The sequence below is a fragment of the Lissotriton helveticus genome, chromosome 11 (assembly GCF_964261635.1).
Source record: "Lissotriton helveticus chromosome 11, aLisHel1.1, whole genome shotgun sequence".
NCBI lineage: Eukaryota > Metazoa > Chordata > Amphibia > Caudata > Salamandridae > Lissotriton > Lissotriton helveticus.
The window spans coordinates 687,488,866-687,514,399 of NC_136072.1; the positions used below are offsets into that span (position 1 = coordinate 687,488,866).

At 51.0% G+C, this 25,534-nt stretch overlaps 33 non-coding genes and 1 pseudogene across 33 annotated transcripts; all 34 read left to right on the plus strand.

Moving 5' to 3' along the window:
* The first annotated feature begins 18,159 nt into the window (after positions 1–18,159).
* LOC144793849 (5S ribosomal RNA) lies at positions 18,160–18,278 on the plus strand (annotated as a pseudogene).
* Positions 18,279–18,375: 97 nt separating this feature from the next.
* Positions 18,376–18,494, plus strand: LOC144792969 (5S ribosomal RNA). Its single transcript, XR_013602646.1, has one exon. It is a non-coding gene; the product is annotated as a 5S ribosomal RNA (ribosomal RNA).
* A 97-nt stretch (positions 18,495–18,591) lies between these two features.
* Positions 18,592–18,710, plus strand: LOC144793561 (5S ribosomal RNA). The gene has a single exon (XR_013603048.1). It is a non-coding gene; the product is annotated as a 5S ribosomal RNA (ribosomal RNA).
* A 97-nt stretch (positions 18,711–18,807) lies between these two features.
* Positions 18,808–18,926, plus strand: LOC144793683 (5S ribosomal RNA). Its single transcript, XR_013603159.1, has one exon. It is a non-coding gene; the product is annotated as a 5S ribosomal RNA (ribosomal RNA).
* A 97-nt stretch (positions 18,927–19,023) lies between these two features.
* On the plus strand, positions 19,024–19,142 carry LOC144793806 (5S ribosomal RNA). The gene has a single exon (XR_013603270.1). It is a non-coding gene; the product is annotated as a 5S ribosomal RNA (ribosomal RNA).
* Positions 19,143–19,239: 97 nt separating this feature from the next.
* On the plus strand, positions 19,240–19,358 carry LOC144793924 (5S ribosomal RNA). Its single transcript, XR_013603373.1, has one exon. It is a non-coding gene; the product is annotated as a 5S ribosomal RNA (ribosomal RNA).
* Positions 19,359–19,455: 97 nt separating this feature from the next.
* LOC144793025 (5S ribosomal RNA) lies at positions 19,456–19,574 on the plus strand. The gene has a single exon (XR_013602697.1). It is a non-coding gene; the product is annotated as a 5S ribosomal RNA (ribosomal RNA).
* Positions 19,575–19,671: 97 nt separating this feature from the next.
* On the plus strand, positions 19,672–19,790 carry LOC144793137 (5S ribosomal RNA). Its single transcript, XR_013602796.1, has one exon. It is a non-coding gene; the product is annotated as a 5S ribosomal RNA (ribosomal RNA).
* A 97-nt stretch (positions 19,791–19,887) lies between these two features.
* LOC144793257 (5S ribosomal RNA) lies at positions 19,888–20,006 on the plus strand. Its single transcript, XR_013602855.1, has one exon. It is a non-coding gene; the product is annotated as a 5S ribosomal RNA (ribosomal RNA).
* A 97-nt stretch (positions 20,007–20,103) lies between these two features.
* LOC144793380 (5S ribosomal RNA) lies at positions 20,104–20,222 on the plus strand. Its single transcript, XR_013602957.1, has one exon. It is a non-coding gene; the product is annotated as a 5S ribosomal RNA (ribosomal RNA).
* A 97-nt stretch (positions 20,223–20,319) lies between these two features.
* Positions 20,320–20,438, plus strand: LOC144793407 (5S ribosomal RNA). The gene has a single exon (XR_013602968.1). It is a non-coding gene; the product is annotated as a 5S ribosomal RNA (ribosomal RNA).
* A 97-nt stretch (positions 20,439–20,535) lies between these two features.
* On the plus strand, positions 20,536–20,654 carry LOC144793466 (5S ribosomal RNA). Its single transcript, XR_013603013.1, has one exon. It is a non-coding gene; the product is annotated as a 5S ribosomal RNA (ribosomal RNA).
* Positions 20,655–20,751: 97 nt separating this feature from the next.
* Positions 20,752–20,870, plus strand: LOC144793525 (5S ribosomal RNA). Its single transcript, XR_013603027.1, has one exon. It is a non-coding gene; the product is annotated as a 5S ribosomal RNA (ribosomal RNA).
* A 97-nt stretch (positions 20,871–20,967) lies between these two features.
* Positions 20,968–21,086, plus strand: LOC144793537 (5S ribosomal RNA). The gene has a single exon (XR_013603038.1). It is a non-coding gene; the product is annotated as a 5S ribosomal RNA (ribosomal RNA).
* A 97-nt stretch (positions 21,087–21,183) lies between these two features.
* LOC144793549 (5S ribosomal RNA) lies at positions 21,184–21,302 on the plus strand. Its single transcript, XR_013603045.1, has one exon. It is a non-coding gene; the product is annotated as a 5S ribosomal RNA (ribosomal RNA).
* A 97-nt stretch (positions 21,303–21,399) lies between these two features.
* Positions 21,400–21,518, plus strand: LOC144793554 (5S ribosomal RNA). Its single transcript, XR_013603046.1, has one exon. It is a non-coding gene; the product is annotated as a 5S ribosomal RNA (ribosomal RNA).
* Positions 21,519–21,615: 97 nt separating this feature from the next.
* On the plus strand, positions 21,616–21,734 carry LOC144793568 (5S ribosomal RNA). The gene has a single exon (XR_013603054.1). It is a non-coding gene; the product is annotated as a 5S ribosomal RNA (ribosomal RNA).
* A 97-nt stretch (positions 21,735–21,831) lies between these two features.
* Positions 21,832–21,950, plus strand: LOC144793580 (5S ribosomal RNA). The gene has a single exon (XR_013603065.1). It is a non-coding gene; the product is annotated as a 5S ribosomal RNA (ribosomal RNA).
* A 97-nt stretch (positions 21,951–22,047) lies between these two features.
* Positions 22,048–22,166, plus strand: LOC144793592 (5S ribosomal RNA). Its single transcript, XR_013603076.1, has one exon. It is a non-coding gene; the product is annotated as a 5S ribosomal RNA (ribosomal RNA).
* Positions 22,167–22,263: 97 nt separating this feature from the next.
* LOC144793604 (5S ribosomal RNA) lies at positions 22,264–22,382 on the plus strand. Its single transcript, XR_013603087.1, has one exon. It is a non-coding gene; the product is annotated as a 5S ribosomal RNA (ribosomal RNA).
* A 97-nt stretch (positions 22,383–22,479) lies between these two features.
* Positions 22,480–22,598, plus strand: LOC144793616 (5S ribosomal RNA). Its single transcript, XR_013603098.1, has one exon. It is a non-coding gene; the product is annotated as a 5S ribosomal RNA (ribosomal RNA).
* A 97-nt stretch (positions 22,599–22,695) lies between these two features.
* On the plus strand, positions 22,696–22,814 carry LOC144793628 (5S ribosomal RNA). The gene has a single exon (XR_013603109.1). It is a non-coding gene; the product is annotated as a 5S ribosomal RNA (ribosomal RNA).
* A 97-nt stretch (positions 22,815–22,911) lies between these two features.
* On the plus strand, positions 22,912–23,030 carry LOC144793640 (5S ribosomal RNA). The gene has a single exon (XR_013603120.1). It is a non-coding gene; the product is annotated as a 5S ribosomal RNA (ribosomal RNA).
* Positions 23,031–23,127: 97 nt separating this feature from the next.
* Positions 23,128–23,246, plus strand: LOC144793652 (5S ribosomal RNA). The gene has a single exon (XR_013603131.1). It is a non-coding gene; the product is annotated as a 5S ribosomal RNA (ribosomal RNA).
* Positions 23,247–23,343: 97 nt separating this feature from the next.
* On the plus strand, positions 23,344–23,462 carry LOC144793664 (5S ribosomal RNA). The gene has a single exon (XR_013603142.1). It is a non-coding gene; the product is annotated as a 5S ribosomal RNA (ribosomal RNA).
* A 97-nt stretch (positions 23,463–23,559) lies between these two features.
* Positions 23,560–23,678, plus strand: LOC144793677 (5S ribosomal RNA). The gene has a single exon (XR_013603153.1). It is a non-coding gene; the product is annotated as a 5S ribosomal RNA (ribosomal RNA).
* Positions 23,679–23,775: 97 nt separating this feature from the next.
* On the plus strand, positions 23,776–23,894 carry LOC144793690 (5S ribosomal RNA). The gene has a single exon (XR_013603165.1). It is a non-coding gene; the product is annotated as a 5S ribosomal RNA (ribosomal RNA).
* A 97-nt stretch (positions 23,895–23,991) lies between these two features.
* Positions 23,992–24,110, plus strand: LOC144793702 (5S ribosomal RNA). Its single transcript, XR_013603176.1, has one exon. It is a non-coding gene; the product is annotated as a 5S ribosomal RNA (ribosomal RNA).
* Positions 24,111–24,207: 97 nt separating this feature from the next.
* Positions 24,208–24,326, plus strand: LOC144793714 (5S ribosomal RNA). Its single transcript, XR_013603187.1, has one exon. It is a non-coding gene; the product is annotated as a 5S ribosomal RNA (ribosomal RNA).
* Positions 24,327–24,423: 97 nt separating this feature from the next.
* Positions 24,424–24,542, plus strand: LOC144793726 (5S ribosomal RNA). The gene has a single exon (XR_013603198.1). It is a non-coding gene; the product is annotated as a 5S ribosomal RNA (ribosomal RNA).
* Positions 24,543–24,639: 97 nt separating this feature from the next.
* LOC144793738 (5S ribosomal RNA) lies at positions 24,640–24,758 on the plus strand. Its single transcript, XR_013603209.1, has one exon. It is a non-coding gene; the product is annotated as a 5S ribosomal RNA (ribosomal RNA).
* A 97-nt stretch (positions 24,759–24,855) lies between these two features.
* Positions 24,856–24,974, plus strand: LOC144793750 (5S ribosomal RNA). The gene has a single exon (XR_013603220.1). It is a non-coding gene; the product is annotated as a 5S ribosomal RNA (ribosomal RNA).
* Positions 24,975–25,071: 97 nt separating this feature from the next.
* Positions 25,072–25,190, plus strand: LOC144793762 (5S ribosomal RNA). Its single transcript, XR_013603231.1, has one exon. It is a non-coding gene; the product is annotated as a 5S ribosomal RNA (ribosomal RNA).
* A 97-nt stretch (positions 25,191–25,287) lies between these two features.
* On the plus strand, positions 25,288–25,406 carry LOC144793774 (5S ribosomal RNA). The gene has a single exon (XR_013603242.1). It is a non-coding gene; the product is annotated as a 5S ribosomal RNA (ribosomal RNA).
* Positions 25,407–25,534: the final 128 nt, after the last annotated feature.

The following is a 25,534-nucleotide window of genomic DNA, read 5'->3' on the forward strand; positions in this document are numbered from 1 at the left end:
CCCTGTTAGCTTGTAACGGCTCTAGTAAATTTTCGAAAATAGGATTCACTTGGGCCGCAGCATAATCCTCCCCACTCTGCCTCCTGCCTCCGTAAAAGTTGAGGTTCTGCACTACCGCCAGTCCTCAGAAGCCCTATAAAGAAACCCTTCTCCCTCCACTCTCCGGACGCCGCAAACGAGGTATAATGCCATCTTCTGGGAGTGTATCGACGTTTGTGGCTTGACACCTGTTAAAAGTTAAAAAAAACACAAAAGAAACAAAGCATAATCCGATTCGAAACAGTTTGAAATGGCACCACTGTTTCTGGCGCAAATCCATTTATAAGCGATTAGGAATATTGCCTTGCGTGTACACCTGTGGGACCAAATTATGGGGCCGATTATGTTGGCGGTGAATCCGCATCATTCTGGCCGGTGGAAGCCGCCGCTGGCCTGGAGGATGCAGATTCACCGCCGCGGACATTACAAACACCCACCGTGACATTAGGATGCCGGTGGGATCAGCGGCGGACCGCAAGTCCGTCCGCCGCTGATCCGCGGTGTATGCGCGCAAATATGGTGGCGGTGTCTGCAAGACACCGCCAGCCATATTAGGTTGCAGGCGGAAACATGCTTTTCCGCCGTGGAAAAGCATGTGGTCTTTTGTGTTTGGGGGCCCGTTGCTGGCCCCCAGGGTGTTGGGGGTGGGGGGTGCACATGGGGGGTCCCTATGGTACGCCCCTGCTTTGGCATGCACAAGGTGGCAGGCACCACGCGGTGCCTGTCAAGTTGTGCATGCCAAAGTGAAACATGCATATTTTACATTGTGGCGGGTGGTGCTCAAAGCAGCACCCGCCGCAATGTAAAATATACGGGATGTGACCGCCAGGGTGGCGGTCACATCCTAATTGCTACGGAGGGACCGCCGCTGCCCCTGCGGTCGGTCCCTCCACCTCGGGGGTGGCGGACGGACGCAAGTCCGTCCCCCATCCTAATCGACCACTATATTCAGCTAAGATACCATCATAAATATTCTGCAGTTATCATTGCCCTTTCACCTAAGAATCTTCATGCACTGTTAAGCTAACCCAGGGTCTATTTTCCACAAAATGTGAAATTGCCCCTAAGCTTCTGGGCCAGACAGGAGAGAAGCTAAAGAATGCAAGGACAGACAGTGACATGTCAGCTCCGGCCCGATTACATCAATGTATAAAAGCAAAATAGGTTCAATGATTACATTTGCAGACCACTGTTTTACAAGCAGCGGGGTGGCTCAAGACTAACCCTGGGCGTAATGGGCGTAGTGGGGTTACGCGAAGCACTACGAAGTGGGGGGAAATCTACGCCCTCCCACACACTTCGTGTAGCCCCACTACACGCCGCCCACCTCCCTCCCTCCCGCCCTCTTATAAATGCCCTTCAAATCATTTAAAACATTGTAAAACTAATTAAAACGACTTACCTGAGATGCGGCGTCCTGAGGCTCTCTCTTCCTAGTTTCTCGCTGACTTCTTCCTAACAAATGCGCATGCGCGGGCGCCCGCGCATGCGCATTTGTCAGGAAGAAGTTGCAGAGAAACCAGGAAGTGAGAGACCCAGGACGCTGCATCTCAGGTAAGTCGTTTTAATTAGTTTTACAATGTTTTAAATGATTTTGGGCATTTAGAAGAGGGTGAGAGGGAGGCGGGTGGCAGGCAACTACACCTTCTGTGGACGGAGTGGAGCACTACGCCCTCCCTTACTCAAGACAAACGATCAGCAGGTGAACCGAGCCTTAACCCATTGTCTTCACCTGTCAAGACGAATGAAGCATCACCGATCATTTGCAAAATAGCAAGGAAAAATACGAAAACGAAAATTCTCAGCCAAATTAGCCCTACATTGCATAAACAGAGGCGTGCAGATTATCAGTCCAAGTGAGGAGGCTGAAGGCAGTGGCTAAATCGCAAGAATACTGAAACAAGACTGAATATCACACGAACAATGAAACAAGGCAAGATCATTAGCCAACAGCCTGCACACTGCTGCAGTGAGTTAAACCCTGAGCCGTAGGCCACATAGTTCAAAGCCTGGAAATATCAATGCAGCCCTTCATCCTTCTGAAGTCGATAAATAATTATCAATAAACTGGATAAAGGTAATACTGAATATTTTCTCAATTACCGTCAAGCAAAAAATAAGCACAAAAGGGATCACATGAGCATAGAGGAGCAGAGAAGTGAGGCAGAGAGGCAGCGGCGAGGCAGCGGTGAGGCAGCGGAGAGACGGAGTGCCAGAACAACGTCAGGCTGTGGGCTTAGCGGGACCGGCAACCAGCAACCCTGAAAAAAGGTGGGCAGAGGCACATTAAGAAACCGTGGTGTAGCGCAGGCAGCGCACCTGCCTCCTTGAAACAGCTCAGGCAAGGTAGCAATGCCAGTAACAGTGTGTAAGGAGCACAACGGGTGGATAGTAGTGAGAGCAGACCGCCACTAGGTGGAGCCGCAGAGTGCGAGCCCAGGGAGCCCGCGGAGGTGGCCCAACTAGGTTGGGTGCAGCTTACTTCTCACCAGTGTGCCCTGCTCGCTCTTGCCCTTCTTGCTCCGCACGTTTCACCCGCTTGTCTCGTTTTCTGTTTTAAAGCACCAGGGCTCAGGGCAGCAGGATGCTGTGCCCCTGGGGAAGCAGAGTCGCAGACTAGTCTTCCCCCGGGGTTTTTCACGCAGGGGTAGGACCAGGCAGAGTCAAGGGGTGGAGTTAGGGGGTGGGTATAAGAGCGCAGGGGAGGAAGGCAACTTCCTCTTCCTGTGCTCGGCATCACTGGGAGGGTAGTTTTTGTGAGGGGTGAGGAAAGTGAGCTTTAAGGTAGTGTAGGTCAGGGAGTGTTTTTCCTGAGGCAGTTGTCGTGAGTGCGGGAGCCCCTGGCCGCTGGTTTGGTGAGCTTCGGGTGAGGTCGCGACTGTTGCCAGCATGTCGGGAGTATCCGCCGATGAGGTGAGGGAGGCGCTGCGGCTGCTCGGGCGTGCGGGCGGGAGGATCTCCTCCAGCCTGCAGTGCTTGGGGAGGTGCGGGTGGGGTTCGCAAGAGCCACCTCAGGCGGCTTCAGCGGGGGTGGTGGCAGTGATCCTCACGTGCCAGGAGGAGCCGCTGCCGCAGGGTTTGAATGAGGTCAGGTGGGGGCGGGGCACGGCTCGGAAGGAGCCCACCTGCGGGGGCCGGTGGAAGAGCCTGCCTCAGCTCGTGGTTTTCCCCCAGTTAGAGTTCTCTGGCCAGGGGGCGGGAGCACCTCAGACGGTTCTGCCTGCCACCAGGGAGCTGCTATCTGATGCAGAGGAGCGTGTGGGAGGGGGGTGGGCCGGGCTGCCTGAGCTCATGAGGTGCTCGCACAGGGCGAGGTGGGGTGGGGGTGGGGGCCCGTTTTTCAGGACCCAGTGCCCATTTGCGGGGGAGTACTGTCAGGATTGAGCGCTGGGCATGGGGGGGCTGATTTGGGGCTTTGGGAGGATGCTTCCATTGACCTCTCTAGGGGGTCTAGGGTGGATAACCTGGTTCCAGTGGAGAGCGGGGGGAGTGCCCTGCAGTTTCCAGCACCAGTGGGGGGTAGAGGAGGGGGCACATGCCCGGTGCCGGCTCCTCAGCCTTGGTTATTACAGCCTGGAGCGGGGTTTCAGGGTACTGCCCGCCCCCTCCCCTCCCCTCCCGCCGAGTTGGGAAGCAATGGCGTGGGAGGACAGGATTAGGGAACAGCACCGAATTGTTCAGCTGAACGAGGCGTGGTGGGCAGAAGAAAATGCGTCCAGGGTGGCGCTGTCTGGGAAGATGATGTTGAGGGGCCCCCTACTCCCACGTCTGAGGAGAAGAGGTGGGCGGAGCAGGAAGAGGTGGCAAATGCTTTGAAGGGCAAGAAGGGTGGTGCTGCACGCATCAAGGGACCACAGTTTAAGGTAGAGACGGCCAGTACGGCTTCGAGGCCCGATGGTGTCGGGCCCACTCAGGTTGGCACGAACTGGGGGAGTAGGGGATCCAATCGGCGGATGTCAGCAGAGTTCGGGGAAGCCCGGCGGAGCGCAAGACAGCCCAGGATGCCGGTTTGAAGCAGCAGGGTGGTCTGCAGTGGCCATTCCTCCGGCACAAGTGTGTGCAACGGCGTTGTGTGTGTAAAGTGGACGGGGAGTAAGTGCTGTGAAGAGTAAGGGAGTGAAGAGGGCTGTGAGAGAGGTATTGTGGGCACCTGTGGATGTGGTGCCTGAAGTGGAGTTGGACTTTGAGGAGGAGAGTGAGGAACTTGAGGAAAGGGAAGTGAGGGATGACGATGACGGGACGGGGGAGCGAAGGACAACAGTGGACTTGGTGTTTTGCAGGTTCCTAGGCAATCAAAGAGAAGGCAGGAGACGACCAAGGCTTCTACCCCAGAGGACGGCTCGGAGAGATGGACTCATCACTAGCAGGAGAGGGGTCTTGGTGGAACACTTGGGATGGTGGGCCAAAAGGGGGTAGGAAGAAGGCGTGTAGGTCAGTGGGCATGGGGATGGGTCTGTGCGGGTGTTTGGAGGGATGCCAAAGGACAGTCCGCCACTGGTTGACAAGCAGGTGGGGGGTAAGTCTGTCTCTAAGGCAAGGGTGCAGACTGACAAGGTAGAAGGGAAGGACGAAAAAGGGGACAAGTCAGACGACAAATACCAGAAAAAGCTTCCCTACATGGGGCTGGCCTTGCCCCTGGGCTCCCACCTGTCTGACTAGATCAGGAATGGAACCTGGAAACACGAGTATGTGGACGTGTTTAAGTTATTGCACAGGGAGGTGCAGGTGAAGGAGGGTTCCAAGGATGAGGAGTGGGAGTTGACTAGATGGCCCAGGGTTCCCATGACTATGGAGAATTGGACTTCAGTGTTTCTCATTTACGCTAGTATTTACTGTGAGAAGCACCTGGATAGGGCCATAGCGCTAATGAAGTATATGGACATCATTAGGAAGGCCCAAATGCAGTTCAGGGGGTTTGCTTGGCTGAGTTACGATGAGGAGTTCAGGGGCAGGGTAAGCGCTAATCCAGACAACCATTGGGGTAAGGTGGATCACGAATTGTGGATGCAGTGGATGGCATTCACGCACTCGTCGGCATCTACCCACAGTGCCAGCCGTTTGCCGGTGGCATATCGGTCCTTTCCGCTGCGTCCCGCCCACTGCAGGCGGGGGGGAAAACCCCGCCGGTCCAAGCCCGGCAGTTATAACACAGGGGCCTGTTGGAGCTACAACCGGGGCTATTGCTTGCGCTACCCTTGCAAGTTCAAACACGAGTGCTCCAAGTGTGGGAGGAAGCATGCCCTTACCCAATGCCTTACACTGGTCACACCCTCGGAACAGTGACAAAACGCAAAAGGAAGGGGACAGGCAAAACAGAAGGGCGCCTACACCTTTTAAGGTGGAGGCTATGGCCCCATGGCTCTCATGTTACCCGGATCAGAAGGCTGCTTTGAAAATTCAGTGGGGTTTCCCGGAGGGTTTTCGGGTGGGTTATCAGGGTCCTAGGGTGAGGAGATGGATGGGGCAGAAAATCGAAAATCAGAGAAGGAGTTGTCAGGAGTGGTAGCTGCCATATTGCAGAAGGAGGTGGAGGAGGGGGGAATAGCTGGCCCGTTTAGCGACTGGCCGGCTGATGACTTAATCATCTCTCCGCTGGGGGTGGTGCCCAAGAAGGAGGAGGGTGAGTTTCAGATGATACATCATCTCTCGTGGCCCGAAGGACAGTCTGTGAACGATTTCATCACTGAGGAGCACTCGAGGGTGCTTTACGCGTCAGTGGACGATGCGATCCACCTCGTGAGGGTGTGTGGGCCGGGGGCGGAACTAGCAAAATGTGATATCAAGTCAGCTTTCCACCTTCTGCCTATACACCCTGCGGATTTCTCGCTGGTAGGGATGCAATTTGGGGGGCCATCTACGTGGACAAGGGTTTGCCCATGGGAGGTGCTATTTCCTGCTCGCTTTTCGAACTGTTTAGCACCTTTTTGCCGTGGGCCTTGACACAGATCAGCGGGCATCAGGACATTACTCACTATCTGGACGACTTCCTCTTTCTGGGGAACTCTGAGGACTGTGGCAGAGCTCTGTCACATTTCCAGGAGATGTTGCGGTGCTTCGGAGTCCCCTTGGCCCCTGACACGAAAGCTGGGCCCAGCTGCAGCCTGACATTCCTGGGCATTGAGCTGGATACCATACATTGGATTGCTTTGCTCCCTGCCACGAAAGTGACATAGATACAGGCATGCCTTTTGTGGGTTATCGGAGTAAAGAGGATTGAATTGAGGGGTGTGCAACAACTGCTGGGTTTCTTGGATTTTGCGTGCAGGGTGGCCAGGGCGGGATGGATGTTCTGCAGGCGGCTCAGCATGATCATGCCGGGGCAGTTCTTCTGCACTACAGGGTCTGGATCTCCATGGGGGTTCCGACAGACTTGAGGACATGGCTGACGTTCTTGGCAGATTTCAACGGGGTATCCCTGGATTTTGAGGACGAAAGGACGGTTTGGCAATGTCAAATTTATTCCGATGCAACCAGGGCAGTTGGTTTTGGGATTTTCTGGGATGGCAGGTGGTGCGCAGAGAGCTGGCCGGCTCACTGGGTAAAACAATTTTTCCCTTGCTGGTGGCACTGGAAGTGTGGGGCCTGAAATTTCAGAACAGATCTGTGCTGTTCCAGTTGGACAACATGACTGTGGTTGAGCTGCTTAACCGTCAGAGGGCAAGGGACCTGAGAGTGCTGCGACTGCTGAGTAGTTTCATGATGAAATGTTTGCGAATTAATGTGGTTTTTAGAGCCAAGCATGTCCCTGGAGCGAATAATGACATTGTGGATGCTGTGTCTCGTTCACAGTGGCAGCGGTTCCGGCGATTGGAACCAGGAGCGGATCAGTGCAAGACCGAGCTGCCGGATGGTATCTGGGCTTTGGGGGAGTGAGGGTGATAGGCCTGGTTGAAAAATCCATTGCTGATACCACAAGACAGACATATCGACTGGCTTGGGCGGAATTTGGATCCTTTATGGGATGGCAGGGGGATTCTGCTTTGGGAGATCGCTCAGCGGTGGAGCAAGGAGTGTTGCAGTTTGTATTGCATTGCATTGACAGGGGGCTGACAGCTATGACTATATCAGGAAAATTGGCAGGAGTGTCATTTTATTGTTGCTTGTTCTTTGGTTTTGATCTTACGAAGGATGTGATTATAAGTAGGGTACTCAGAGTTCGGGGCAGGGAGAGGCAGAGGGGTGTTGCGGGAGGCAATAACGTTTGATTTGTTGGTTAGGCTGGTTGGGGTTTTGCCACTTTGTTATGATTCCTTTGAAGTGCGTGTTTTCCATTTGTGCATGATCTGGATGTTCTTTTGGGCCTTTCGGGTGTCTGAGTTGCTGGGCACGCGGTTGGTGTGTGGCAGATGGTATGAGGAGATTAGGCTGGATGGCGGGCGTTTGGGTATTTGGTTGGGTCACTCCAAGACAGATCAGTTTGGTCGGGGCAAGTGGGTTTGGTTGTGTGAGACTGGTGGTGGGGGCGTGTGTCCGGTGACTGAATGGATGATGTTTTTACTTGCCTGCCACGCATGGTGCGAGTGGCAAAAATTTGTGTCACAGGTCCGGGGCGAAGGTGACGTCTGGCGATTGTTGGCGGTGTTGCTCATGGCTTTGCATCACTTGGGGATGGAGCCGGCTGGTTTTGGAACTCACTGTTTCTGTATTGGGGCTGCGACAGTGGCGGCCGGGTTGAGGCGGTCTTGGGTTCGGCAGGTTGGGAGGTGGAATTCTCGGTGCTGTGAGCAGTATGTTAGTAAGTGAGGAGTTTGGGTGCATGGGGTAGCGTGTTGGAGAATTTGTGCTGGGTTCTAGGCTTTGTTTCTAACATATTTCTCTTTCATAGGTTGCGTGGGTGGAACGGGGGCCAAGACAGTCACTTGGATCGTGGGGCATTCCTTTGTGCACTGGGCATCCAAGTATGCAGAGCAACAGGTGTACGGCCTTAACCTGGGACTCAAAGGACAACAGCATGAGGTGCATTGGTGGGGGAAAGGTGGGATGCGATGGGGGGCACTATTACCCTGGCTCTTGAAGATGGTCCCCCAGAAGGGATGTCCTGATTTGTGGATCTTACACTTGGGGAGAACGATTTGGTTCGGCTGTCGGGTTTGGTGCTCTTACAGCTGATGCAGAGGGACTTGGAGGTGCTAAAACACAGGCTGGCAGGGACTTGCATTGCCTGGACTGAGTTTGGTCCTAGGTGAGTATGGAGGGGTGCTATTGAACATGGGGCTGTGGAGAAGGCCGGACGGAAGCTCAACAGAGCGATGAGACTTTTCTGTGGGGACAAGGACATTAAGGTCATTACTCATGCTGGACTGCGACTTGAGGAACCGCTACTGTTCAGGGATGATGGAGTGCATCTTTCACGATTGGGGAATGCTTACTACATGATGGAGATGAGAGATGTGGTCAGTAAGCTGTGGAATGAGTCGATCTGGTGTCGCAGAACTGTGTGAGTGGGTGTGGTTGAAAGATGCCCTGTACGGGCCCAGGGGGGGCAGGTAACTACCCTTGAGGGGGTTCCCTGGTTGGCGATACTTTGGAGGAGTGAGGGAGTCAAGAGCGGGCGCACCCATCCCTGGGGGGGGATTGAATGATGTGGGGAGCTGGAGGCATGACTGGAATGCCAGGTGATACCAGGGAGGATGCTATGAGATTTGTGGATATGGATGAGGAACGGAATGGGCATGGAGTGGGTGGAGATTCGAGTCAGAGTGGGTGAAGAGAGTGAAGGGAGAAAGAGTTGATGTGGGGGTGTTGTTATTGATGTTGATGTTATTTGTGCTTATTGATTATTGTTGTGCAGCCTGGTCCTAATAAATGGCCTTTTAAACTTAAGACATTTGCGTGGTATGTTTATTGCACGTGGTGGAGGGTAGGATACACACAGGCGGGCAGCAGCAGTGCGGAGGGGGCAATCTTCCCTGTGTCTCTCGATCTACCTGCTACGCTATCTTTTCAACTCCCCTCCAACACCACCTCCGACACCCCCCTCACTAGCAGTCGAGGGCACCTATAAAATGCCATTAGCTTGTTACATCCTTCAACCCACTCTTAAGTCTGCACCTATTATGAACCGTTGCCATAGCAGCTGGTGAAAGCATCAGAAGGACCAACATAGAAGCACAAGAGTACAATGGCCACAAGAGACACAACAGCGTCTTACAACAGCATCTAATTTTTCAAACTCTCAGCCAGCTTGCTATCTTCCATCTGCTTGCCATCAGGACACCAAGACCCAGAAGAGGTGCAATTCTCCAACCAATCTCTCTCACTAGCTAATGTACCATCAAATCGTTGTTAAAACTCATTGCAGGCTCAGTAAAACACCCCCTGCAATGTGGGCTCTGTCAAACTTGAAACTTGTTGACAGAACTGCCGAACCCCCTCTAAACTCTACCTCAACTCCACTCACCTCTATCTTTTCCTTGACCTCAAGACACCTAACTGCATCTGAGGCTTCTGAGGTTCAGTGGGACAAAAGGGCACCCCGGTCCCTTTGGGCACTGGGCTATCAAGGGCACCCAACATGAGAGCCCACTACCTGAAAATGAAATGAAAATGAAAATGAAAAAGAAATTTCTAGAGCGCACTGCGGCCAAGCGGCTTCCTGGCGCTAAGGAACACAACAGTATCTGCCAGGGGCCCAGGGGGATTAGCTAGGGAAAGCCTGAAGAAAAAGAAAAGTTTTGAGGGCTTTACGAAAGTGAGAAAAAATAGGGATAGAGCGAATGGAGAGGGGGAGAATGTTCCAGATCTGGGGGGCCCGCACCGAGAAGCGGGTGCCCCCGGTGCGGGATTTACGGAAGCGGGGGACGTGAAGAAGAGAAAGAGAGGAAGAACGGAGGGAGCGACTGGGGGCATAAGAAGAAATTAAAGAGTTAATGAAAAGCGGAGCAGATCGGGCATGCGCCCGAAAGGCCAAGCAGGCAAGTTTAAACTGGGACCTGAAATGAACGGGGAGCCAGTGAAGGGTTTTTAGGGCCGGAGTGATGTGGGAGGATTTGGGAAGACGGAGGATGAGACGGGCCGCCTGGCTTTGGATGGCCTGGAGACGGCGAGTTTCGTAGGCAGGAATGCCTACGTACAAGCCGTTTCCATAATCCAGGCGGGATGTAATAAGGGCAGTGATGATGACTTTAAGAGCATCAATAGAAAAAAAACGGGAAATTTTGCGAATGAGGCGGAGGGAAAGGAAGCAGGAGGAGACAACGGAACTAATTTGGGCGTGCATGGATAGATCGTTGCTGATCTTGATGCCCAAAGTCCGGACAGTAGGAACTGGGGAGGGAGGAGGGCCAAAGGAAAGGGGCCAGTGTGCTGAAGACCAAGGATTAGAGGGGCCACCGGTGAGAACAAGCTCTGTCTTGTCGGGATTGAGCTTCAAATGATTGAAGCTCATCCACTGGGAGATAAAGACAAGAGTAGAGCAGAACTTGGGGAGAGAATCAGTTGGGGAAGAAAGATCGAAGACGAGCTGGAGGTCGTCTGCGTAGTTATACACTGAGACCCCCAGCTCGAGAAGGGAAGAGATAAGGGGGCGGATATAGAGGTTGAAGAGAAGGGGAGAGAGGGAAGAGCCTTGGGGTACCCCACAAGTGACCGGGAGGGGAGGAGCGGAGAAATCAGAAAGGTGAACTGCCTGTGATCTGCCCTGAAGAAAGGATGCGATCCAGGAGAAGGCAGTGCCCTGGATGCCCGCTGCGCTGACCCCGTCGAGGAGAATGGCATGATCGACCGTATCAAACGCAGCGGACAGATCCAAGAGGACCAAGGCCTGGGGGAGGTTGCTGTCGGCCTTCCCCTTAAGTTCATCCAGGACTGCAAGGACCACACCCTCAGTAGAGTGGCTGGGTCGGAAACCAGCCTGGTGAGAGGCCAGGATATTGTTCTCCTCAATGTAGATGGAAAGGCGAGATGTCACATAGCTCTCAAGAATCTTCCCTAGATAGGGGAGGAGGGAGATCGGCCTGAAATTCGATGGAAGGGAAGGGTCCAGGCCGGCTTTCTTCAAGATAGGAAGAACAATGGCAGATTTAAAGGAAGAGGGGACACAACCCAAAGCCAGGGAATAGTTGAGAAAAGTGAGGGGAGGGATGGGACATCTGGTGTAGAGAGTTCTGAGGATCCGTGCAGGTGCACAGTCCGTGGGGGAGCCGGACTTGACCTTAACAAGGAGGTCAAGGAAGAGCTCAGGTGAGATGGGTTCGAAGTGATCCAAAGCAGAAGGAGAAGGGTAGGGATGATCCGGCAAGTCAGGTTGAGGTACGATCGGAATGTTGGCCTTAATGGTAATGATTTTATTGATAAAGTAATCATTCAAAGAATGGCAGAGAGATTGGGAGGGGGCAGGGGCAAGGCATGCACGGTCAGAGGTGGCAAGACTGTGGACCAGTGAGAAGATCTCACGCGATTTGTTGGCCGATAGGGCTACGCGCTCAGTAAAATATTTGGATTTGGCCACTAAGATGGCCTTTTTATAATTATTGAGGAGGGCTTTGTAATTGAGGCGGAGGGTAGGGCAGTAGTTGCGGCGCCAGCGACGCTCGGAACGCCTAAGCTCTAATTTCAGGGATTTGAGGTCGTTGGAAAACCACTTATGGGCGTCATGAAGGCGAGCTGACCTGATCTTTTTGAGTGGGGCGACCCGGTCACAAGCCGAAGAGAGCCAGATGTTAATGGCATCCGCCTGACTTTCCAAAGACAGGTCGGTCAGGGTAGGAGCCAATGAAGACAGAGAGGAAGAAAGATCGTTGAGATCAATCTTGTTCCAACTCCGAGCCAAGATGTTTTTAGGCAGGGAGGCTTTCTCGGTTTGACCCAGGTGGATGGAAAAGGAGATCAAGGAATGGTCCGACCAAACACAGGGGACGATAGAAGTGGCCGAGAGATTACCGCGTAAGGACCAAATCTGGTCCAGGATATGACCGTGGGTGTGGGTAGGGACCGAAACGTGGGGCAAGAAATTGAGGCAGCGAAGGGTGGCAGAAAAGTCTTTGGAAGAGGAGTCCTCCCTCGGATCACCCGGCCAAAAATTGAAGTCGCCGAGCAGGAGTAGCGAGGAATTATTTACAGCCAAGGTGGCCAAGAGGTCCTGCACGTTAGACACAAATGATGGCATGCTTTGAGGGGGGCGGTACATAAGTATCACCGTAAGGGGTACCGGGAGATTAAGAGAGCGGGCCACCAGAAAATCAACGCTGGGAATGCGAGAGTGCGGAAGAAGCTGGAATTTCAGAGAGCGGCGAACTATCATGGCCACACCACCTCCAGTTTTTCCATCGGGGCGGTCAGCGCGGAGGGCATAGTGGGTACCAGGGAGAATAGCAAGAAGGTCCGGAAGTGAGTCAGAGGAAAGCCAAGTTTCAGTGAGGAAAAGAAAGTCAGGGAAATCAGTGTCCAAAAGATTGAAAAGGGCAGTTTGATTTTTTACAGCAGAGCGAGTGTTAAGAAGGATAGCAGAGGCAGCAGGGAGACCAGGAGTAGGGCGAGTAACAGAGGGCGTGGGAGAAATTAAGGGAGGGGGAGTAGGAGAAACAGGACCAGAGCGAGGGGGGACATAAATACCATGCGAGGATAAGCGTTGGATTACGGGGGGGGGAGAGGGGGACAGAGGTAGAGAGGGAAGATAGTTGGGCAGAGGAGTACACCAAAGAAAGGGCAGAGTCTAAGGCCCCTGGTCCCGGCCCATCGCGGACGGGCGCAGACGGGCTTGCCTTAGGCGCGCCTTCGGCGCACAATCGGCGCGCCCGCTGCGCCCGTCCGCTGCGCGAACGGTGGAGACACATGGTTTATAGGACAACTTGGAGGCGTGGCCAAAGAAGTGGGCGTGGCCGGGGGAGCGTCCGCTGGAGGCGGCAGGCGGGAGCTAGTGAGGCCGCGGCAGCGTCCACTCGGCTGCGCGGGAAAGCAGGGTCGAGGGAGAGGTCCCTGGACTGAAGGTGAGGAAGTTTGTTAAAAAGCGCGAGCTAGCGCTAGATTAGGTAAGTGCAGGGTTAAAATGTCAGGCTTAGGCTAAGGACTCCCGCGGAAGGCAGGGGAGTGGTCCAGTGAATGAGAGCTCGTTATCAGCTCCTAAGTAGCTGCCCAAGTGGGCGTGGCCAAGAAGTGGGCGGGGCCGGGGGAGCGTCCGCTGGAGGCGGCAGGCGGGAGCTAGTGAGGCCGCGGCAGCGTCCACTCGGCTGCGCGGGAAAGCAGGGTCGAGGGAGAGGTCCCTGGACTGAAGGTGAGGAAGTTTGTTAAAAAGCGCGAGCTAGCGCTAGATTAGGTAAGTGCAGGGTTAAAATGTCAGGCTTAGGCTAAGGACTCCCGCGGAAGGCAGGGGAGTGGTCCTGTTATCAAAGTTTAGGGTAGGGACACACATAAAGAGAGAAGGGGTCAGAGGACACAGCAACGCACAAGGAGGAACAAGGAGACAAGAGGCAAGAGACAATCAATAGGGGAACTTCGTCCAAGGGGAAATGAGATTGGGCAGGGTGAGAGGGCGTTCTCTGCTGAAGACAAAACAAACGCAAAAGAGGGTTCTGTTCGCCAAAGGGTTGCATGGTTGAGCCCCACCTTAAAACCAGATCAGGCAACATTATTCTAGGGATGGGCCGCGCCAAGGGGGACAAACAACACAAGGCGAGATTACCCCCAGAGTTGCCCTCGACTGTTACAGCCTAAGATTTACACAAAATTCCAGTTTCTAAAAAATGTGAGTGACGCGCTCCTATCAAGCACAATTGTAGTCCAAGGCCTAAGCATGCTGCTAATGCCACTCAAGCTGCTAGATCTCAGAAAAAGCAGCAGCCTGGGCCCTGGCACAAGCGGAACATCCGGCCTAGAAATTCAACTTGGGCCTAATGTCTCACTCACTACCTATTGCGACCGCTTCAACATCAGACTCGGAATATCATGCCATATCTCCACCACAAGACCCCCAGTGTCTTGCTGAGCTATATATAACAGAAGCAAGAGCAACCAGTGAACAAGGACCAAAAACAGAGATGGCAAAGCATCCCGGGGGAGTTGGAAGAGGATACACAGAGTTGCGGAAGGAGGGGGGTCGCGATGGGAAAACACAAAACTACAATACAGTTAAGCACTTATCCATAATAGAGCTAGGTATATCACCCAATTCCATCAATGAAGCAAAGCCCAAACTGACCTTAACGCCAGAAGAATCCTATGCTGATCTTCGCTTGCCACCTAGAATCAGTATTATGACATGAGAACGGAGACTTAGAGCAGTACTCCAATATTGATGCAAGGGAATAGGAGGAACTGCTGTCAACCTACACACAGCAATCACCAGAGGAGCTCAAGACGAATAATACAAAATCTTTCTGCTTTGAAACACCTGGAGGCCGATGAAAACCAGGGGACAGAGGATCCTCCACTAGGGACTGATCTGGAAAGCCCAACCAAGTATCAGATAAAATTGGACTCCGAAAGTGCCCAGGCCAGTTTACTCAAAACAGTGCAACTCCTGGTGGAAGCCCTCCAGTATCAATCAGACAAAATGGACACCCAGCTGACCCTAATAAACACACTGGCCGTTTTTGTAGTACCGATTAATGGGAACCTGGAAGCGCTAAACACACTCTTCCAGAACACACGGGGCAAGTCTCAAGACAGGGAGTCAAGCTGTGGGTGCGGCTCAATAGTTGACAAATGAGCCTCCCTCCCATCAATGCTGAGCAACATGTGTGCAAAAATAAAAGACCCAGCTCGGAGCTCCATCAAACTCAACTCAAAGGGGTCTCCCACTACCGAGGATCCAATTGGAACATGGGTATACGGTGCGGAGAGATTGGTTCACAAGCCTCTCCTTCTCAAACCATCAAGAGGCAAACCCCAAATCTATGGATGCAATAAGGCACAGGCACCTGCAACCGAGCCTGCTCGGGGGCCCGAGTCAGAGTCGGTTGACCATGGAACAAAATTAAACAACAACTTGAATGCAAAACAACGACGTGCCCAAAGGAGGAAGGGTCGGAACCAATAGCCCATTTCTAATTAGGAAGATGTTACCCGCCTCTTTAGACTGACACCGCCAGAGGCGTCTGAACTCTCAAATCAACTAATTTCAGCAGGAGCGGGTGTACAGCATACAATTCCCACGTCTGCCGAAAAGGGGGCAATCTCTAAATCCAATGAACAGCCCACTATCCTAGGGTCATCACTACAACTACGCAGACTTGAGACGTAGAAAAACATGCCCTCAATCATAACAATCTGGGAAAGGAGGCGAACGCACATCACCAAACTTCACTCAGAACAAAGTCTGAAGTAATTACATCACATTGTCACTCTCCCAGTCCAATGACAGCATTGCCAGCCCATCAGGGGGCTAAGATTCCCCAGGCTGTCTTGGTCTCTTATACTAGCCAGCCCAAACTCCAACCTGAAATGGAACTTCAATGCTTGTCCAATTCCGCCTTATCTCCTACAGAGGACGAGCTACCAGCAAACTTGATTGCATCAAAACATGGCTGGTCAAACATTAAGGCCGTCTCTGTAGAAAAAAGGGAGCACCTGCACTGCACTGGATTGGACGCAAATATAACTCAGAGCGACTGAAGGACCGCTAATATCAGTTAAAACAGGAATCAATAACTACTAGCCTATTATCAGCCAATCAAGCGGGTAACCCCAATGAGGTTGGGAACACCCTGAAGTTCACACCAAAATATAGATCAAGAGGCCCACTCAACATATTAAATCGAGGGAATATTCTCTGCCTATTGTCACACATACCATCATTGACAGACATGACCACTACGACTCCCAGGGGGTTGAGGATACACTGACTACATGAAGGCAGATAACTATTGCACAAAAAATACTGCTGGAAAGTTCGATCTTCAAAACCTGCGGTACAGAGATCAACCCCATTAGCATACCTGGCTATCCTGCTTCGCTGGTCCAGGGGCGTGCAGCTAAAACATTGACAGCCTGGAAAAACACCCTAAGGTCTTTATTGAAAGGGGCAAGAGGGTGTTCTCCACTCACAAAGAGGCAGCCACAGGAAACATGGACACATTTCCCAGAACCTGCACAACGAGGAACCCGTCCCGAAGAACAAAAACAAGTTTTAAAACCACTTTTTAATCATAAAGGCATTCCCACACGAAGACAGGGGGTACTGCCTTGTTTTGCTCCAGAGGACACGCAGCTGAACAGTCGCCTGGTGAAGTTCTTGGTGCAGGTTGAGAAGAAAATGTCACAATTACACCAGGAACATCCCAGCACTAACATTGAGCAGAGCGATACCACTCAGGGCCAGCTTTAGGCATGTGCAAGCTGTGCACCTGCACAGGGCCACCAAACCCCAGGGGCCACCACGCCAATATATATCCTTAATATATTAATCCTCTGAGGATGGATACATATTTGCGTGGTGGCCCCTGACAGGGATTTGGCGGCCTCCGGCTCTGTTCCACTTCTAAACACCCTGACCCCCTCCCGTCTTTACTGGCCTGCGTGCTCCGCCCCGCCCAGACCCCCTCTTCCGGGCCCCCTACCTACGCTCCCTGCCCAGGGCCACCATGAGCCTAGAGCCGGCCCTGTACCACTGCCTAAACTCAAGGCAGCTAAAAGTCACTAAGCAAATTAATCGTTTACTATATATCGCATTTGAAACAACAGATTAACTGTTTTTACCAAAATCCTTTTTACTCTTCTCTTAAAGTCGTAATTCATAAGGAACGTTTTCATCAATACATTTTGTAGCAATGGCTTTAAGAAACTACGCTAATACAAAATAAACTTTAAACTTGGAAAAAGATTTGTTAGTTAAATTGCATCAATCAATTTTCAAAAGAAAGCATTAGCCCTGTTTTTCCCTATACTTGTCTAACAGGGACACCACTACTCTAGCAGGCATTCGGTTCAGATTAGGATATGAGGAAAAGAAAGAAAGATGTTAGCTGATGGAGTCTTCAGCAGAAATACTCCAAGCATTTGGGTCAAGTACCATAAAGCCACCCATGCAGATGCACAGGTCTACACCCTACAAAGTCTCATGAGAGTTCTAGCTCTATCTCTCACTAACGGTAAGTTTTGGGCATAGCAAAAGGTTTTTTTTGCCAGGTAGCCAGGTAGTGTAAACTGCGTACGGAGGCACTGTAATGACATGCCTGAAACATGGTTAGATGGCTACTGAAATGGGAGGCACAATCAGAGGTGCAGGTCCACTAGTAAGATGTATTTTACTGGACCTGGGCACATGTAGTGCACGTTACTACCGATTTATAAGTAACACACCCAATCTACTTTTCATTCTTGGGTTAATAATTCTCTAGTATCCTGAGCTTCACCAAGCTGTTGTTGACACTTAAGAGAAACTATAGGACTAAATAGATCTCAAGTAATGATTTGATTTATTGCAGCCTGACTGTATTAGACACAATAATTTGGGTGTCTGATAAAAGGGACCTCTAGGAATAGCTTAAGGTTACTGCAGCATCCTTCAGCAACGAACTGCGGCTGAATAAGTGGCCCTCTAGTAACAGTTAAAGGTACTACATGCTTCTCCAGCCAGCATTAAAGACTAACTCGCTCAAGATCTATAGTAACAGTATAGATTACAAAAATTACTACTTCGAAGATTTATGCCTGAATAAGTGGATCTCAATCTAGCTCTTAAAGTGCTGAGCCAACATCAGAAAAGTGGTGAATGCAGCTTTAAATGTGAATGCAAATGAGCTCTTTAAAACTGGCAAAACTTAGCAGCTACCATCGCATGTTACCTGTTTGTGGTAATCCTTCTAGATTTGTTTCCTTTTTGTAAAAAGGATGTGTCTACAAATTCCACGACAATTGGCAGCTTCTGTGTTAAGACGATCTATATATTCCTGAGATAATTGGCGGAGCAGTGGGATGGAGGAAAAGATTTGCATACAAATGTTTAACAGTCTGGAGACTTTTGGGTAAAAACACTTATTTCAGAATGAAAGATACTAAGAGAATGGACTGTCGAAAACGTGTAGTGTAAACTACTGAACTTAACTAAACTCAATTACAATTTGGCAGCTTTACGGAAGTCACACTCATAAAAAAAGCGTTCTACCCTGAACCCGTGGCTCCTTAAATCTCGCCTGATCGAGCCTGATCGAGCACGATCGAGCATTGGTAATAACAAAGCTAATTGTCAAAGTAATTGCCACCCTGAAAGCACCTGATCTCGTCTGATCTCAGAAGTTAAGCAGGGTCGGGCCTGGTTAGTACCTGGATGGGAGACCGCCTGGGAATACCAGGTGCTGTAGGCTTTTTTTTTTTTTCTTTCGCTTTAGGTGAGTCAGAGTGGCTTGCTAGCACTGAAGTTGAGTGAAGCAAGCTAAGAGTCCCAAAATCAGTACTTCTAGAGCCTACGGCCATACCACCCTGAAAGCACCTGATCTCGTCTGATCTCAGAAGTTAAGCAGGGTCGGGCCTGGTTAGTACCTGGATGGGAGACCGCCTGGGAATACCAGGTGCTGTAGGCTTTTTTTTTTTTTCTTTCGCTTTAGGTGAGTCAGAGTGGCTTGCTAGCACTGAAGTTGAGTGAAGCAAGCTAAGAGTCCCAAAATCAGTACTTCTAGAGCCTACGGCCATACCACCCTGAAAGCACCTGATCTCGTCTGATCTCAGAAGTTAAGCAGGGTCGGGCCTGGTTAGTACCTGGATGGGAGACCGCCTGGGAATACCAGGTGCTGTAGGCTTTTTTTTTTTTTCTTTCGCTTTAGGTGAGTCAGAGTGGCTTGCTAGCACTGAAGTTGAGTGAAGCAAGCTAAGAGTCCCAAAATCAGTACTTCTAGAGCCTACGGCCATACCACCCTGAAAGCACCTGATCTCGTCTGATCTCAGAAGTTAAGCAGGGTCGGGCCTGGTTAGTACCTGGATGGGAGACCGCCTGGGAATACCAGGTGCTGTAGGCTTTTTTTTTTTTTCTTTCGCTTTAGGTGAGTCAGAGTGGCTTGCTAGCACTGAAGTTGAGTGAAGCAAGCTAAGAGTCCCAAAATCAGTACTTCTAGAGCCTACGGCCATACCACCCTGAAAGCACCTGATCTCGTCTGATCTCAGAAGTTAAGCAGGGTCGGGCCTGGTTAGTACCTGGATGGGAGACCGCCTGGGAATACCAGGTGCTGTAGGCTTTTTTTTTTTTTCTTTCGCTTTAGGTGAGTCAGAGTGGCTTGCTAGCACTGAAGTTGAGTGAAGCAAGCTAAGAGTCCCAAAATCAGTACTTCTAGAGCCTACGGCCATACCACCCTGAAAGCACCTGATCTCGTCTGATCTCAGAAGTTAAGCAGGGTCGGGCCTGGTTAGTACCTGGATGGGAGACCGCCTGGGAATACCAGGTGCTGTAGGCTTTTTTTTTTTTTCTTTCGCTTTAGGTGAGTCAGAGTGGCTTGCTAGCACTGAAGTTGAGTGAAGCAAGCTAAGAGTCCCAAAATCAGTACTTCTAGAGCCTACGGCCATACCACCCTGAAAGCACCTGATCTCGTCTGATCTCAGAAGTTAAGCAGGGTCGGGCCTGGTTAGTACCTGGATGGGAGACCGCCTGGGAATACCAGGTGCTGTAGGCTTTTTTTTTTTTTCTTTCGCTTTAGGTGAGTCAGAGTGGCTTGCTAGCACTGAAGTTGAGTGAAGCAAGCTAAGAGTCCCAAAATCAGTACTTCTAGAGCCTACGGCCATACCACCCTGAAAGCACCTGATCTCGTCTGATCTCAGAAGTTAAGCAGGGTCGGGCCTGGTTAGTACCTGGATGGGAGACCGCCTGGGAATACCAGGTGCTGTAGGCTTTTTTTTTTTTTCTTTCGCTTTAGGTGAGTCAGAGTGGCTTGCTAGCACTGAAGTTGAGTGAAGCAAGCTAAGAGTCCCAAAATCAGTACTTCTAGAGCCTACGGCCATACCACCCTGAAAGCACCTGATCTCGTCTGATCTCAGAAGTTAAGCAGGGTCGGGCCTGGTTAGTACCTGGATGGGAGACCGCCTGGGAATACCAGGTGCTGTAGGCTTTTTTTTTTTTTCTTTCGCTTTAGGTGAGTCAGAGTGGCTTGCTAGCACTGAAGTTGAGTGAAGCAAGCTAAGAGTCCCAAAATCAGTACTTCTAGAGCCTACGGCCATACCACCCTGAAAGCACCTGATCTCGTCTGATCTCAGAAGTTAAGCAGGGTCGGGCCTGGTTAGTACCTGGATGGGAGACCGCCTGGGAATACCAGGTGCTGTAGGCTTTTTTTTTTTTTCTTTCGCTTTAGGTGAGTCAGAGTGGCTTGCTAGCACTGAAGTTGAGTGAAGCAAGCTAAGAGTCCCAAAATCAGTACTTCTAGAGCCTACGGCCATACCACCCTGAAAGCACCTGATCTCGTCTGATCTCAGAAGTTAAGCAGGGTCGGGCCTGGTTAGTACCTGGATGGGAGACCGCCTGGGAATACCAGGTGCTGTAGGCTTTTTTTTTTTTTCTTTCGCTTTAGGTGAGTCAGAGTGGCTTGCTAGCACTGAAGTTGAGTGAAGCAAGCTAAGAGTCCCAAAATCAGTACTTCTAGAGCCTACGGCCATACCACCCTGAAAGCACCTGATCTCGTCTGATCTCAGAAGTTAAGCAGGGTCGGGCCTGGTTAGTACCTGGATGGGAGACCGCCTGGGAATACCAGGTGCTGTAGGCTTTTTTTTTTTTTCTTTCGCTTTAGGTGAGTCAGAGTGGCTTGCTAGCACTGAAGTTGAGTGAAGCAAGCTAAGAGTCCCAAAATCAGTACTTCTAGAGCCTACGGCCATACCACCCTGAAAGCACCTGATCTCGTCTGATCTCAGAAGTTAAGCAGGGTCGGGCCTGGTTAGTACCTGGATGGGAGACCGCCTGGGAATACCAGGTGCTGTAGGCTTTTTTTTTTTTTCTTTCGCTTTAGGTGAGTCAGAGTGGCTTGCTAGCACTGAAGTTGAGTGAAGCAAGCTAAGAGTCCCAAAATCAGTACTTCTAGAGCCTACGGCCATACCACCCTGAAAGCACCTGATCTCGTCTGATCTCAGAAGTTAAGCAGGGTCGGGCCTGGTTAGTACCTGGATGGGAGACCGCCTGGGAATACCAGGTGCTGTAGGCTTTTTTTTTTTTTCTTTCGCTTTAGGTGAGTCAGAGTGGCTTGCTAGCACTGAAGTTGAGTGAAGCAAGCTAAGAGTCCCAAAATCAGTACTTCTAGAGCCTACGGCCATACCACCCTGAAAGCACCTGATCTCGTCTGATCTCAGAAGTTAAGCAGGGTCGGGCCTGGTTAGTACCTGGATGGGAGACCGCCTGGGAATACCAGGTGCTGTAGGCTTTTTTTTTTTTTCTTTCGCTTTAGGTGAGTCAGAGTGGCTTGCTAGCACTGAAGTTGAGTGAAGCAAGCTAAGAGTCCCAAAATCAGTACTTCTAGAGCCTACGGCCATACCACCCTGAAAGCACCTGATCTCGTCTGATCTCAGAAGTTAAGCAGGGTCGGGCCTGGTTAGTACCTGGATGGGAGACCGCCTGGGAATACCAGGTGCTGTAGGCTTTTTTTTTTTTTCTTTCGCTTTAGGTGAGTCAGAGTGGCTTGCTAGCACTGAAGTTGAGTGAAGCAAGCTAAGAGTCCCAAAATCAGTACTTCTAGAGCCTACGGCCATACCACCCTGAAAGCACCTGATCTCGTCTGATCTCAGAAGTTAAGCAGGGTCGGGCCTGGTTAGTACCTGGATGGGAGACCGCCTGGGAATACCAGGTGCTGTAGGCTTTTTTTTTTTTTCTTTCGCTTTAGGTGAGTCAGAGTGGCTTGCTAGCACTGAAGTTGAGTGAAGCAAGCTAAGAGTCCCAAAATCAGTACTTCTAGAGCCTACGGCCATACCACCCTGAAAGCACCTGATCTCGTCTGATCTCAGAAGTTAAGCAGGGTCGGGCCTGGTTAGTACCTGGATGGGAGACCGCCTGGGAATACCAGGTGCTGTAGGCTTTTTTTTTTTTTCTTTCGCTTTAGGTGAGTCAGAGTGGCTTGCTAGCACTGAAGTTGAGTGAAGCAAGCTAAGAGTCCCAAAATCAGTACTTCTAGAGCCTACGGCCATACCACCCTGAAAGCACCTGATCTCGTCTGATCTCAGAAGTTAAGCAGGGTCGGGCCTGGTTAGTACCTGGATGGGAGACCGCCTGGGAATACCAGGTGCTGTAGGCTTTTTTTTTTTTTCTTTCGCTTTAGGTGAGTCAGAGTGGCTTGCTAGCACTGAAGTTGAGTGAAGCAAGCTAAGAGTCCCAAAATCAGTACTTCTAGAGCCTACGGCCATACCACCCTGAAAGCACCTGATCTCGTCTGATCTCAGAAGTTAAGCAGGGTCGGGCCTGGTTAGTACCTGGATGGGAGACCGCCTGGGAATACCAGGTGCTGTAGGCTTTTTTTTTTTTTCTTTCGCTTTAGGTGAGTCAGAGTGGCTTGCTAGCACTGAAGTTGAGTGAAGCAAGCTAAGAGTCCCAAAATCAGTACTTCTAGAGCCTACGGCCATACCACCCTGAAAGCACCTGATCTCGTCTGATCTCAGAAGTTAAGCAGGGTCGGGCCTGGTTAGTACCTGGATGGGAGACCGCCTGGGAATACCAGGTGCTGTAGGCTTTTTTTTTTTTTCTTTCGCTTTAGGTGAGTCAGAGTGGCTTGCTAGCACTGAAGTTGAGTGAAGCAAGCTAAGAGTCCCAAAATCAGTACTTCTAGAGCCTACGGCCATACCACCCTGAAAGCACCTGATCTCGTCTGATCTCAGAAGTTAAGCAGGGTCGGGCCTGGTTAGTACCTGGATGGGAGACCGCCTGGGAATACCAGGTGCTGTAGGCTTTTTTTTTTTTTCTTTCGCTTTAGGTGAGTCAGAGTGGCTTGCTAGCACTGAAGTTGAGTGAAGCAAGCTAAGAGTCCCAAAATCAGTACTTCTAGAGCCTACGGCCATACCACCCTGAAAGCACCTGATCTCGTCTGATCTCAGAAGTTAAGCAGGGTCGGGCCTGGTTAGTACCTGGATGGGAGACCGCCTGGGAATACCAGGTGCTGTAGGCTTTTTTTTTTTTTCTTTCGCTTTAGGTGAGTCAGAGTGGCTTGCTAGCACTGAAGTTGAGTGAAGCAAGCTAAGAGTCCCAAAATCAGTACTTCTAGAGCCTACGGCCATACCACCCTGAAAGCACCTGATCTCGTCTGATCTCAGAAGTTAAGCAGGGTCGGGCCTGGTTAGTACCTGGATGGGAGACCGCCTGGGAATACCAGGTGCTGTAGGCTTTTTTTTTTTTTCTTTCGCTTTAGGTGAGTCAGAGTGGCTTGCTAGCACTGAAGTTGAGTGAAGCAAGCTAAGAGTCCCAAAATCAGTACTTCTAGAGCCTACGGCCATACCACCCTGAAAGCACCTGATCTCGTCTGATCTCAGAAGTTAAGCAGGGTCGGGCCTGGTTAGTACCTGGATGGGAGACCGCCTGGGAATACCAGGTGCTGTAGGCTTTTTTTTTTTTTCTTTCGCTTTAGGTGAGTCAGAGTGGCTTGCTAGCACTGAAGTTGAGTGAAGCAAGCTAAGAGTCCCAAAATCAGTACTTCTAGAGCCTACGGCCATACCACCCTGAAAGCACCTGATCTCGTCTGATCTCAGAAGTTAAGCAGGGTCGGGCCTGGTTAGTACCTGGATGGGAGACCGCCTGGGAATACCAGGTGCTGTAGGCTTTTTTTTTTTTTCTTTCGCTTTAGGTGAGTCAGAGTGGCTTGCTAGCACTGAAGTTGAGTGAAGCAAGCTAAGAGTCCCAAAATCAGTACTTCTAGAGCCTACGGCCATACCACCCTGAAAGCACCTGATCTCGTCTGATCTCAGAAGTTAAGCAGGGTCGGGCCTGGTTAGTACCTGGATGGGAGACCGCCTGGGAATACCAGGTGCTGTAGGCTTTTTTTTTTTTTCTTTCGCTTTAGGTGAGTCAGAGTGGCTTGCTAGCACTGAAGTTGAGTGAAGCAAGCTAAGAGTCCCAAAATCAGTACTTCTAGAGCCTACGGCCATACCACCCTGAAAGCACCTGATCTCGTCTGATCTCAGAAGTTAAGCAGGGTCGGGCCTGGTTAGTACCTGGATGGGAGACCGCCTGGGAATACCAGGTGCTGTAGGCTTTTTTTTTTTTTCTTTCGCTTTAGGTGAGTCAGAGTGGCTTGCTAGCACTGAAGTTGAGTGAAGCAAGCTAAGAGTCCCAAAATCAGTACTTCTAGAGCCTACGGCCATACCACCCTGAAAGCACCTGATCTCGTCTGATCTCAGAAGTTAAGCAGGGTCGGGCCTGGTTAGTACCTGGATGGGAGACCGCCTGGGAATACCAGGTGCTGTAGGCTTTTTTTTTTTTTCTTTCGCTTTAGGTGAGTCAGAGTGGCTTGCTAGCACTGAAGTTGAGTGAAGCAAGCTAAGAGTCCCAAAATCAGTACTTCTAGAGCCTACGGCCATACCACCCTGAAAGCACCTGATCTCGTCTGATCTCAGAAGTTAAGCAGGGTCGGGCCTGGTTAGTACCTGGATGGGAGACCGCCTGGGAATACCAGGTGCTGTAGGCTTTTTTTTTTTTTCTTTCGCTTTAGGTGAGTCAGAGTGGCTTGCTAGCACTGAAGTTGAGTGAAGCAAGCTAAGAGTCCCAAAATCAGTACTTCTAGAGCCTACGGCCATACCACCCTGAAAGCACCTGATCTCGTCTGATCTCAGAAGTTAAGCAGGGTCGGGCCTGGTTAGTACCTGGATGGGAGACCGCCTGGGAATACCAGGTGCTGTAGGCTTTTTTTTTTTTTCTTTCGCTTTAGGTGAGTCAGAGTGGCTTGCTAGCACTGAAGTTGAGTGAAGCAAGCTAAGAGTCCCAAAATCAGTACTTCTAGAGCCTACGGCCATACCACCCTGAAAGCACCTGATCTCGTCTGATCTCAGAAGTTAAGCAGGGTCGGGCCTGGTTAGTACCTGGATGGGAGACCGCCTGGGAATACCAGGTGCTGTAGGCTTTTTTTTTTTTTCTTTCGCTTTAGGTGAGTCAGAGTGGCTTGCTAGCACTGAAGTTGAGTGAAGCAAGCTAAGAGTCCCAAAATCAGTACTTCTAGAGCCTACGGCCATACCACCCTGAAAGCACCTGATCTCGTCTGATCTCAGAAGTTAAGCAGGGTCGGGCCTGGTTAGTACCTGGATGGGAGACCGCCTGGGAATACCAGGTGCTGTAGGCTTTTTTTTTTTTTCTTTCGCTTTAGGTGAGTCAGAGTGGCTTGCTAGCACTGAAGTTGAGTGAAGCAAGCTAAGAGTCCCAAAATCAGTACTTCTAGAGCCTACGGCCATACCACCCTGAAAGCACCTGATCTCGTCTGATCTCAGAAGTTAAGCAGGGTCGGGCCTGGTTAGTACCTGGATGGGAGACCGCCTGGGAATACCAGGTGCTGTAGGCTTTTTTTTTTTTTCTTTCGCTTTAGGTGAGTCAGAGTGGCTTGCTAGCACTGAAGTTGAGTGAAGCAAGCTAAGAGTCCCAAAATCAGTACTTCTAGAGCCTACGGCCATACCACCCTGAAAGCACCTG